Source organism: Aythya marila (assembly GCF_965140915.1).
Source record: "Aythya marila genome assembly, chromosome: 8".
NCBI lineage: Eukaryota > Metazoa > Chordata > Aves > Anseriformes > Anatidae > Aythya > Aythya marila.
Window position 1 is genome coordinate 17,478,322 of NC_139049.1, and position 11,928 is coordinate 17,490,249.

Consider the following 11,928-nt stretch of genomic DNA (forward strand, 5'->3'; position numbering starts at 1 on the left):
AGGTGAAGGGCTCTACAAGCCTGTTTAAAACTGAAGTTATACGTATGTCTGAGTATACCTCTGCATGCTGGAAAGGAATTACTGTAACTGAACTGTGTTACAAAATGCTTTTTGAAAATACAATGTTGTCCCAGCTGTTTCTGCCCTTCTGCCTGGAACTGTAAAGTGTTCCCTTTGCTTTCTTTCAGCCTAAAGCTCTCCATCCCATTTCCCAAGTCTTGCGCAGATTCCTGTAGGACCTGCCCTGGTTCTGGGACTTCTCCCTGCTCCCCAGGCACTTTTCAGAATATGAAAGAATCTGTAGCAATTTAGGAACTGGTGCCAGCAATTTCCCAGGAAATGCATATGGGAGCAAACAGGGCTCATATACTCACCCCCTGCGTAGCACTGCACAGGGAGAAAGACTAAACTGAGGAATGTGGAGTTAAGGATTTGTTAGTAAAAGAGAAATAAAACTACTATTGCCTCTTTAGGCAATACAAAGTCTCCTGGAAGTAGCTGAGCTGTCTGTCTGAGCTAGATGTGACTCACATGGAAATGAGTGGCACCAGTACAGGTGGGTCTATGGGGATCAAAGAGGACTGGGAACTCTGATCCGGGCAGGTCTATGCATGCAGTAAGGGAAGTTCTGCATTGCTATAGCTGCTATATAACTTGCATGTAGGGTAAGAAGTTCCCAAACACCTCTCAGTCAAAACCTAACAAGATCAACACCAAATCAGTGATCACCAAAGGAAGGACACCCAGACCTTCACATAAAATATTGGTAAGGAGAAAGCGCTCCCTGTTACTGCCCTGTACCTTGGAATTTCCTTATATTTCTTTCATCTCTTCAGGTGCAGAAATGCCTGCTGCTACTCTACGAGCAGTGAAGATGACCTACTGCTTCTGCCAAGTCTTTTATGTAAAGAGACAAGGGTCCTTGACTGGGACCCTGAAGCATCATAACCCCAATGGGTAGGTCTCCCTGATGCCGATGACCCCGTGCACTGCCAAGTGAAGGACTTCCCTGCTGACATGTTGGAGAAGCTGGCATGACACATCGGGGAGTGGGGAATATTGACAGGCATGCGAGGAAAGTAGCAAAAACCACCACACCTATTTTGCAGAAGAGAGCAGGAAGAAATATTGTAATCTCTTCTGGACAAATATTGCTGTGTAAGACAGTGAGTGTGTAAAGATTGGACTAGAGAAAGGAAGGGCAAGTTCTTCCTTTTGGAGAGAAGGTCGGTCTTAGACCTTGTGTTGGATAAAAAGGGTGGGGAAGGAACGGTTTTATAATCAGGGCAACAGCTTATCAAGAGAAAAAAAATCCACCCACTGATGGTGCAGTGGAGGAATTATGCAGGATAACAGCTTCGTTTTGTATTTTCTCTCCAGAAATGTTAGCAAAACCTTCCGTTTGAATCAGAGAGTGCATGGCTATGCAGGTTACTCAATGATAAGGTTATTTGATTACTGTTTATTGCCAATTTATGGTCCCATGGGTGCTAACTATGGACTTGGGAACTATTACAGTCCTGTTTATTGATATGAACATGGAAACTTGAGTAATGTTTCCATACATTTTGCAGTGTATCTTTGCAAATGACAGATTAGTCCTGGTCATGAATGCACTGATTAATCCATGAAGACTGGGGAACTGAAAGCACATTTCTTTCTTCAATAACTTCTCGTTCTCCTGGATAAGCCTTGTTATTTGTATTTTTTTTTTTTTTTTTTCCCTCTTCCTGGTTCTCTCCCCACATTAAAATATTAGCAGTAGCCTAATTTATTTTTAAAGGTTGATAGCTCTTTCTCTGAAATATAAAGATGTAGCAGCACCAGCACAGCATTGCAAACACATTATATGCAGTTATAAAGCAGCCAATTCCATGACTAAGAAGTGAAAATAGAGACTTTTTGTGATAAGAAGCTATTGCCAAAATTTAACAATGAACAAAGACAGACTTTGGAGTCTTGAATTTCTGGCACAGAAATGAAAAGTTCTGTTATACCTTTAAAGCAGATAAAGTCATGAGCTGGGACACTCAGCAGAGTTTCTGTAGTATTTGAAGAATCATAGAATCATAGAATCATAGAATATCCTGAGTTGGAAGGGACCCTTAAGGATCATCAAGTCCAACTCTTGACACCGCACAGGTCTACCCAAAAGAAGCCTCTCTCTAGAATACCTCTTTTTACCTCTTTTATTAAGACTTTCAATTATGTGATAGCTGAATTGTGTGTTATATTTCCTTTAATTATCTTCCACTCTGTGGATTGTGCAACAGGGTCATCTAAACGCAGCTTTCAGGACTGAAACTTGTACTTCTTTGTTCATGAGGTACGCAGTCTGATGTCAATTATCAGTGTAATTAGCCTTGACCATAATATTTATTACATAAGCAGTCACCTCAATTTTAGATAACTGCAACACTGTATTGCTTTAAAAATAAAATTATCTTGGAAAGTTCTGAGAAGCTATAATTACAAATCTGTCTAAGCTGAATATGAGACATCATGGCCAGAGCTAACAAACTGCTTTGCCAAAGCAAAGCTACAATGGAGGTGATTAATTCACAGTTCAAAGCTAAGGTTCCTGTAAAGAACAAAACATTAGGCTTTACACACGCAAAGCCCCAAACCCCCTGCGACACAGGTATAAACAGGCAGCCAATCCATAATGAATAATGGCGTGGTTTCATCTCTCCTAGCATTACAAAGGATGAAATATAGCCTTTGATTTTTTTAAAAAAAATTTTTTTAAATTTATGTATATACGGAAGTTTTTGTAGCTGTTCAGAAGAAGTAAATGCTTAAAGCCCATTTGCTCTCGCGGCCGGGGCGCCCGCCCTGGGCAGGCCGCGCCGCCCGTTGCCGTGGCAACAGCCCCAAGCGGGCCGCGGCGGCTCTGCAGGGGGCTGAGGGGGCGCTGCCCACGGGAGGGGGCCGGGGGACACGCAGCCCACCGGAGGGCAGCAGCCGCGGGCACCCCGGTGCTGGTGAGGGGAGCGGGGCCGGGGACACGGGGCTGCGGGTGCCGAGCTTTCTCATGCGTTAATTGCCTTACATCTCCCATGAGACTGCTTCTTCCTTGCAGTGCAGGAGGTATTCACACGGTATTTTCTAGTGCGACTGACCAGGGATACCCAAATTCAGATAGTGACGGATGAACACCGGCAGCAGGTGTCAGGACGCCCAGACTTGCTCCCCAGCACTCCAACATGTCATCAGCACCTCAGGCAGCCTCTGCTCTACCTGCACCTACCTGCGCTGCGCTTTTCTTGGACTCTGAGCTTCAGGAAAAGTTTTTTCTTGCTGATGTTAACGAGGCAAGTCCATTCTGTTCCTGTTAAGCTTGATTTTTCTTTTTTTTCTTTTATATTTGCTTTGTTACCGAGCTTCAAAACTTTTAAAAAAATTCTGTACCAAATTCCAGGTGGAAGTAGGGGATATTTCAGAAAATGGGTGAGAGTGGGGAACACAAAAATGGCTCACTGAAACTGTGCAAAAATCTTATTGTTTTTTTCTGCAAACATAGATGAGCTAGGATAAAAAAATCTATAATTAATTTTCCAATAAGCTGTTTTCACTGGAAGCTATTAAATTCAACAACTTGTTTTTGGTTATATAACTTACAAAAAGGTAGAGACCTGGATTGTGTGACACAGATGGAGCTCTGCCAGGGAATGTAAGCACTCCAAACTGGGAAAGGAGAAAAGCTATTTCTGCCTCAAAATTGGCTGATCTCTGCTGTGACATAATATCTCTGCTTTCACTGAGTTTACCTTTGCCTCACAGGTAAGGTGTGTTTTGCAAGTTGTCAGTTTGAGGGTACATCCTATGGTATCACAGGATTGTACGCTTATTGAAAACAATAAATGAAAGTGAGATTTCTTTGATCTTTAAAACTCCTTTTAAATAATTTGCCTGAAGAGCTGACTTGTTCTATGTTGATATGCCTTGAACTGGGAAGGTGAGTGTTCTAATAGGCAGTGATACTAAACAGTACATGATTATGAATATATTTCAGGGAAAAATGTGTGTGCTGCCAATTACATCTGGAGAAGCAGGAAAACTCTGTTCACTGATTCAGTTGTATAAAGACGATTATTATAGAACTAAAAATGCCATCCAAAGTGGAAAATACTTTACTGATCTCAGCAAAGAGTATGACCGTCTTGAACACCAGGTAAGAATATGTGTAAGACACAGTGCCGATGCAAATATAATTTTCTTATGCAGGTCTTTAACACTTAATCTTATCATTTTCTTTGTTAGACATACTTGAAAAAGTTTTGTTGTTGTTGTTGTTGTTGTTTTTTGTTATGTCCCATGCACAAAAGTAGTTCCTGCAAAGTTGGAAGGAATTCAAAGGGCTAAACGTGACCTTTCATTGCTGACTTTCGTAGTTCTCCTTCATAAGTCATAACCTTTTCTTCTTGCAGGATAACAGATGGCTATTTATTCTGAATATATATATTTTTTAATTTTAAATATATTATTTTTGATCTTTAGGTTTTCAGAGAGCTAGCTGCAAGGCTACAGCATGAGGCTTTTTATTGATCATTACAGAGGAAGTAGTTGAATAGACAAACTGTTAGAAAGACAACCATGGGAGTAATGGAAAATGGTATTATTAATTCAGGACCAGTCACTCCCAGTTCTTGGAAGTCTACTGAAAAATTCCCTTTAATTTTCTGACTAATTACTCTGGGGTCATAAAATGACCATTCATGTTTACAATTTACTTACTCTGTGGTAGCAATTCTGATGCATCATAGTCAGGAATGGATTAAACTAACTGAGTGCATTGTTTATAAGCTTGCAGAGCCTACACAGGAGGAAATTTGGAAGCAGAGTTGGGGTCCATGTCCTGATAAATACTGGATCAAGATTACAGAACTGTCACCACTGCTTAAAAAAAGGTCACGAAAAAATCACCTACAACAAAGCTTGAATGAAAATGCATCAAGAAGGTGTGCTTCAGGCAAAGATAAATGGTAAAATGTTAAGATATAAGGAACGTATTTATAAGCTACTTAAGCATTTGAAGCTTATGAGTACATTAGGTCTGTAAGTATTGGCCTGTGAAGGCCTAAATAGAGAGCTGGCATAGATTGGTGTTAGGATATTCTTTTTTTTGTGTAGGTGTGGTGGTGTTATCCTGATGGGCAGCTAAACTCCACTACAGCTGCTCTCTCACACCCCCTCCTTGAAGGAGAAGGGGGAGAAAATACAATGGAGAGGGCTCCAGGGTTGAGAAAAGGATGGGGAGATTGTCACAAGCAAAACAGACTCAGCATAGGGAGATTAATGTAATTCATTACCTATCACTAGCAGATTAGAACAGTTAGAAACTAAAAGCAAAGTAAAAACACCTCTCCACCAATCCACCCTCTTCTACATCCTCCCCCAAAGTGGTGCAGGGAAATGAGGGCTGCAGTCAGTCCCTAATGCTTCCTCTCTGCTGCTTCTTCATGGTCCCTCTCTGCCCCAGCTCCATGTCCCTCCCATGGGATGCCATCCTTCCTGAACTGAGCCCGCATGGGCTGCCCACAGGCAGCAGGCCTTCAAGAACTGCTCCAGTATGGGTCCTTACCATGGGGTCAATCTGTCAGGAGCAAACTGTTCCAACGTGGGTTCTCCATGGGCAGCAGCTCCCCCCAGATCCCCTACTCCACCGGGGGCTCCTGCACAGGCTGCAGTGTGGAGATCTTCTCCATGGGCTGCAGGGGGACAGCCTGCTCCACCTGGGGCCTCTCCACAGGTCACAGGGGAACTGCTGCTGCGTGCCTGGAGCACCTCCTGTCCTTCTGCACTGACCTTGGGGGCTGCAGGGCTGGTTCTTACTCCTCTCTACCAGCTGCTGCTGCATAGCAGGTTTTTTTTTGTTGTTGTTGTTTTTTTCCCCTTCCCTTTTCTTGAATTTGCTCTCAGATGCCCAACCAGTGTCACCCCCCGATTCAATTCTGGCCAGCAGCGGATCCCTTTTGGAGCTGGCTCTGATCTGACATGGGGCAGCTGCTGGGCTCTGCTCACACAAGTCACCCCTGCAACCAACCTCTGCTACCAGGCCCTACCACATAAACCCGATACATTAGGCCCTTCTGAAGAAAGACTAATTTTATTTTTTTTGGTTACAGAGGCACTGCATTTTCAGTTGAAATATTGCAATACTGCAAATGAATGAAAACCATAAACCGGTCACTGTTAGGAGGGTATTTTATTAGAATTTTCTAATATATGATTTCAGTGCAAGATACTTTATTTTGAATTTTTCACCTTTAACATAAAATATCTGTCAGCAGGGGGCAAATGCTCTTTTGAGTAGTAAGTACAAAGTAAATAATTTCAAATATGTATTTGAAAACAGTGATGTAGAGAAGCCAAAGTATGAGGTGCATACCATATCAACTTTACTATGCATGTTAAAAAAAATCAGTTGTAGAATTCTGTATGAACTAGACTTATGTGTCTTGCTTATTTACTTACTTATTAAGATAAGTCAATTTGCATTTATTATTTTGCATGTGGTCAGGCAGAAGGAAAATGCCCCTTGTGAAAATGGTGCTTTACAGGAGGTTTTTAAAATAGACATGGAAATTAATTCAGCAGAGGACTTCGTGCCAGCTTTTAAAGATGTTATTAGTAGAATAGAAAATGTGAGTATATTTTAGTCAAAAGTTTGTATGCATTCTAAATGCCACATTCAAAATAAATTATTGTTTTAATCTCATCTCTATCAATGTCTGTAGAATTATTAATTTAGAAAAGCTTAAGTTTTTAATCTATGAAATGCTTGCCACATTTACAGAGGCCATATGAAAGACTTCTCAAAAGAGCACAGAGAGGTGTGCGTTTTCCAATTTTAACCTGTGTTAGGTATAACCTGAACCTGGAGGGCCATAAATGGATGGTGAATGTTACAAGCATTGCTAGTTCTTTTACAAGAGAGATACTATTTGCTCACTAATTAAGATAAATGCATTTGTTATCTTTATGTTGTTGATTTTGCATGCAGTGAAAAACCTTCTTTACAGATATTCTTTAAAATCCTGCATTTTTTTTTCTTACATTCACACATTAATACAGCCTGACTATAGTGGGGATTTTTTTTTCAATTTTTTTAAGTAATTTCTCTCTTTAAACTGTCATCCCAGAGTTCCATTTGAACTTTTCCCAAGAACATTAACATGAAACATTCTGTATAATTATGTGCAGATAAGGATAGGATGACTCCTTTGCATGGATTTCCAGTAAAGCTTTTGATGACAAAGTTTCCACTTGTTTTTGTTTTGTTTTCCTTGTAGCTAGTCTGACTGGATTTACTCCTTTAAAGTGAGATCTGGAACATTTATCAGAAAGAAAAAATAAAGTTGATAAGCATACCATATTTCTGTTAGGTTGGAAGATGAATCTGTATGCCTCATACACAGTTTAAACACTACTGAGGTAGCATTTTTTCTTTTAGTTTACTGTGTAGTTGCAAACATTTATTAATTTTTAGTGACTGTATTTTAAAGCCAAATTTAAATATTAATAATATATGTTTGAGGAAATACTGTAAATCATCTATAATATCTTCTTGTTTATGATGTTTTAATAGGTTTGTAAACGTTCTGTATCAGAGATGACAATTACTGGTACACAAGAGGATTTCCTGGTAGAGGAATTAGAAACACTCAAAACCACAAAAAGATTGTTATGGCTTTCACTTCAAACAAGAGAACATGACCATGTAAGATTATCTCAAGTAATCAAACCTGTGGGAGCCAGAGATCATGTGCAAGACAGGTTCTGAATACCTGGACTATGGAGGCAAAGGGAAATGCTTTAAAATAGTGGGAATGCAGAAAGATTAAAGACACAGATTCTTACTCAGGTGACTGGGCAGGTAGGATGCAGGAGCTTGTTGGGCACAGGTAGTTCCTGCACAATACAGTTTACAGAGCTAGCACAGCAGGTACTAGAATGCCAAGCTTAACTTAATTTGATTGTCACTGTGCTGTGGCTAATAATTAAATAGCTGCTACATCCATGCTCCAGGACATTCCATGGTGCTGATTATTATTTTATTGTTGTTCAGAGTTTAGGTTTGATTGCATAAGATGCTGACTCACCGTTTTTTTCTTGGAGACAGTAGGTTCATCCCCTCACCGGTGAAATTAAAATGTTCATGATTTACAATATGAAAATCCCACCAGATTATTTATGTGGTTTTGTTTGTTTGTTTTCAGATTGAAAGTTAGCCCCCCTCCAAAACTGATACTTTAAAGTAAACATTTAATTGACAATGTTATAACTAATTCTTTCGGATTTTTAGTAATAGTTACCATAGGTTGTTTTTTGTGATTTCCCAGCCTTTGTTTTCCTTTTCAATTTTCACATTCTCATACCTAAATGAAGTTCCTAGAAGCCTTTAACATGTAATGTTAGTCTTTAAAATATTATGGTTTGCTTATCTGCTTTTACTATTCGACCACGCATTCAAATAAGATTTAAATATTTAAAGTATTTAGACTCCTTCTCACTAAAATAAAAACATATCAAATTATGTGTAGGAAATTCAAAGCCATTGAAAAATGCAGAATCATTTATAATCTGAAGTAATTTGTTAATATTTCCTGCTTTCATCTTACAGTTAAGCAGCAAAAATATTGACACTTTGATACAGAAGTTAAGTGAAAATGAAATCCGAAATGCTGTAAGTAAATTGAAATTTCTGCCTTTTTCTGTTCTACTTTGTACACCTAGAAATGGTTATGTTGTAGTATCATCCAATTTTGTGTTAAAGTGGCAAGATGGACTTAGGAACTATACTGATACAGACTATTAATTAGCAACACTGAACAACTACCACTATATTATTGCATATTTTAGGATATGCAGTGCATTTTAGTATTCCTTCTGTTACAGGGTTGAATGCGTTGCACATTGTCTTTTTTTTATTTTTTATTTTTTTTATTTTTTTTTATGTAGAGTAGATTCAGAGTAATCATTACAGTTACTGCAAATGAAATAAAAACTGCCATAAGATTACATACTGGCTCCGCTTCATGCAATAGTCTTTCAACTTGTCTTTTCTTCTGACATGAATAGGCAGGTAAAATAGTGAACTTTAACTTTTTTCTTTCTTGCTCCCACCAAAAAAAAAAAAAAAACACTTTATAAATTGGTTCTGATACAAATTGACGGTACCTAGGTAGCCGTGACGATTGAGTAACACAGCTTTGAAGCAAAAGGAAGAAGCATTTAAACCCCCCTGATTCCATTTCCTTTATTGTCATTTACCAACATTAAGAAATATACTAATAACAAGAACCCTAAAATTCAAATATTTAATTCAGACAAAATTTTTCATGAATGAAAAAAAAAAAAGTATTTATTATTACCTTTTTTGGGGGGATGGAGGTGGACTACTTATGGAAACTAATGCTTCCATAAGTAACTTCCAATTTTTTAATGAAAGGATTAAGCATATCCAAATTCTGAAGAGAGAATGCAAAGAGATATGTCACTCTAGGTGTCCTGCTTAAGAACACTAATATTTTCTTGCTAAGACTAGAATAAAGTGTTAGCCTAATGTAACAGATGAGGAAATTTAAAGCACTGAAGGCTGTGATCCTGCAATTTTACAGTCTGCCTGTGGAAATCAAACTCCACTGCTGTCAAGAGTGTTAATTTTACTTGTTATGCTCCCAGCTGCATTCCCGACCTTTCACTTGAGTTTTTCCCATGGTAAAGGTAGCCCTGTGTAGCTTGGGAAAAGAGAATAGCAGAACTGCCACTTTCAGGAGTAGTCTGCAATTTGATCACCTGAAACCCTCAAGATACCCTATGTAATTTGTCCAAAGTTAAACAGTGAATAACCAGAAATGCAGCTGAGAGTCCATGATTTCCAAGCAACCCAACCAGTAATAAAATACTAAAAAACCACAATCTTTTATATTTTAAAGCTGTTCTTTATTTGATCAGGCAATCTGATAAATACTGAACTAAGAGCTAAAATAAAAGAGGTCTCCACTCAAAAAATGTGTTAGTTGGATTTTGTTCACAAATGCTTATTAGGCCTACGGTTATGTTGTATTAGCTTTTTGTTTTCTAAGATCTTTGGACAGAAGCCTAAATTTCTGCTCTGTCTATTAATCTTTGCTTCTCTTGCCCTCCTCTTCTCCCCCCATCACTTTTCTTACTGCCTATTGTGTTGGTTTTTGTATGTTTGTTTTTAAGCAACGTTTTTTCTCTGTGTAGCAATAAAACAAGAAAATATTAAGAACAAATTGATTTGGAGGAAATTGTGGCAAATGTTTCAAAATAAATCTTAGTGAAATTAATCAACCTAGTGCCTATTATGATCTATACAGTCAGAGTAAATATTAAACTTCATCAGATGTTTTCAGGTACATAGTTGAGGTATTTGTGGTGTATCATCACAAAATGGAATCTCAGTTATTTTTACAACTGAAATACTTATCAGTGTACATTACTGCTGCATTTTTGTGTAGAAATAGAAAAGTAATTTTTGTTATTTTTTTTCCCATGAAGAATCTCAGGAAAAAAATACTTGAAAGGGAGAAACGTGTCAAAGAACTTTCATTCATGCTTCAGTTTAAAAAAGTGAGTGACCAATTATTTTGAAATAAACGTTTTCTTCCAATGTACTAAATTTTTATTTACAAATTTAAAGTTTTGATAAGAGCAATTATTTCAAAAGATTATTAAAAAGGAAGTCTGAAAGGCATTTCTATATGAACATATATTCAAATCTTCAAGACCGTATCCACACCTATTTAAGAGTATAGATTATCCTTAACACTATTGCCCTGCAGTTCCTGGAGGGTCATAAATCCAGACTAATGGCTTTGGACCCCTTTGTGGCTTCTCCTTTGCAGAAATTCTGGAACAAACTTTTACAGTGAAGTAATACAGAATAAACTAAACTGATACTTTCACAGTTAGTATCCATGGCCCTTTGGGACTCAACAAATAAGGAAGGGTGGTGTAGACAGCAGATCTGATACCATCAAAGGCTGGAAAGACCTCATTGCTTCTCTGAACCAGGCAAAGGAAGGTGGAGAAACAAGATTAAAAGAATTGTCTATGGACAATACAAGGATATGATAACAATTTCAAGATCAGTGTGGTTTATACACAGTTTAGCAATCTGTTTTACAGTACTCTTATACCTGAATTGCACTTAACATGTATGTAGTGCAGGGTGGCCCAGAATTATAGAGTAGTCCCAGTTAAATCTTTAAGGTGTACTTTGATTTTTGTAGCTCCTTAGGGTTTATTGAAATCCATGGCTTTTCTCCATTATTTTTTTTCTCTCAACCAAGAGAATTACCTCGCAGAACTCAGCATTTTCTCAACACAATTTTCCCCACTAGCCTTATGCAGACTTGGAGAAAGCATTCTGCAGGTTCTAGGTTCCCTAAACACAACTTGGAGTTCCAATCCACTAGGACTGCCTGCACATTATCGCTTCATTGTAATATATTGCCTCAAAAGCAACAGAACACCCTAGGAGGTTTGTTTGTTTGTTTTTGTTTAGTATCCATCCCTTGCTTCCAAAATTAGCTATATAGTATAATAAAGGTTAAATGTATTCAATTGGATACAGGCTTAAGCATTTCTTAGCAAAAAAAAAAAAAAAAAAAAAAAGGAAATGGAGTGATTGCAAATAAAACATACAGATCAAAGGGATGTCCCATACCACATCGTGCCAAGTGAACAATACTTCCTCACTTGGCAAAGATGCTGGCATGTCCTTTTATTTATCTGAAAGTGAAGCACCATGTTTTCATAGAAACATCCTTTTGCTTAAGAGAATAAATGCTGAATAGGGTTGTTTACTTCTAAGAAAGTCCTATAAAAATTCTGAAGATCATAATGACAGCAAACCTCAGCATAGATGGAGTCTACACAGCATACCATGCCCTG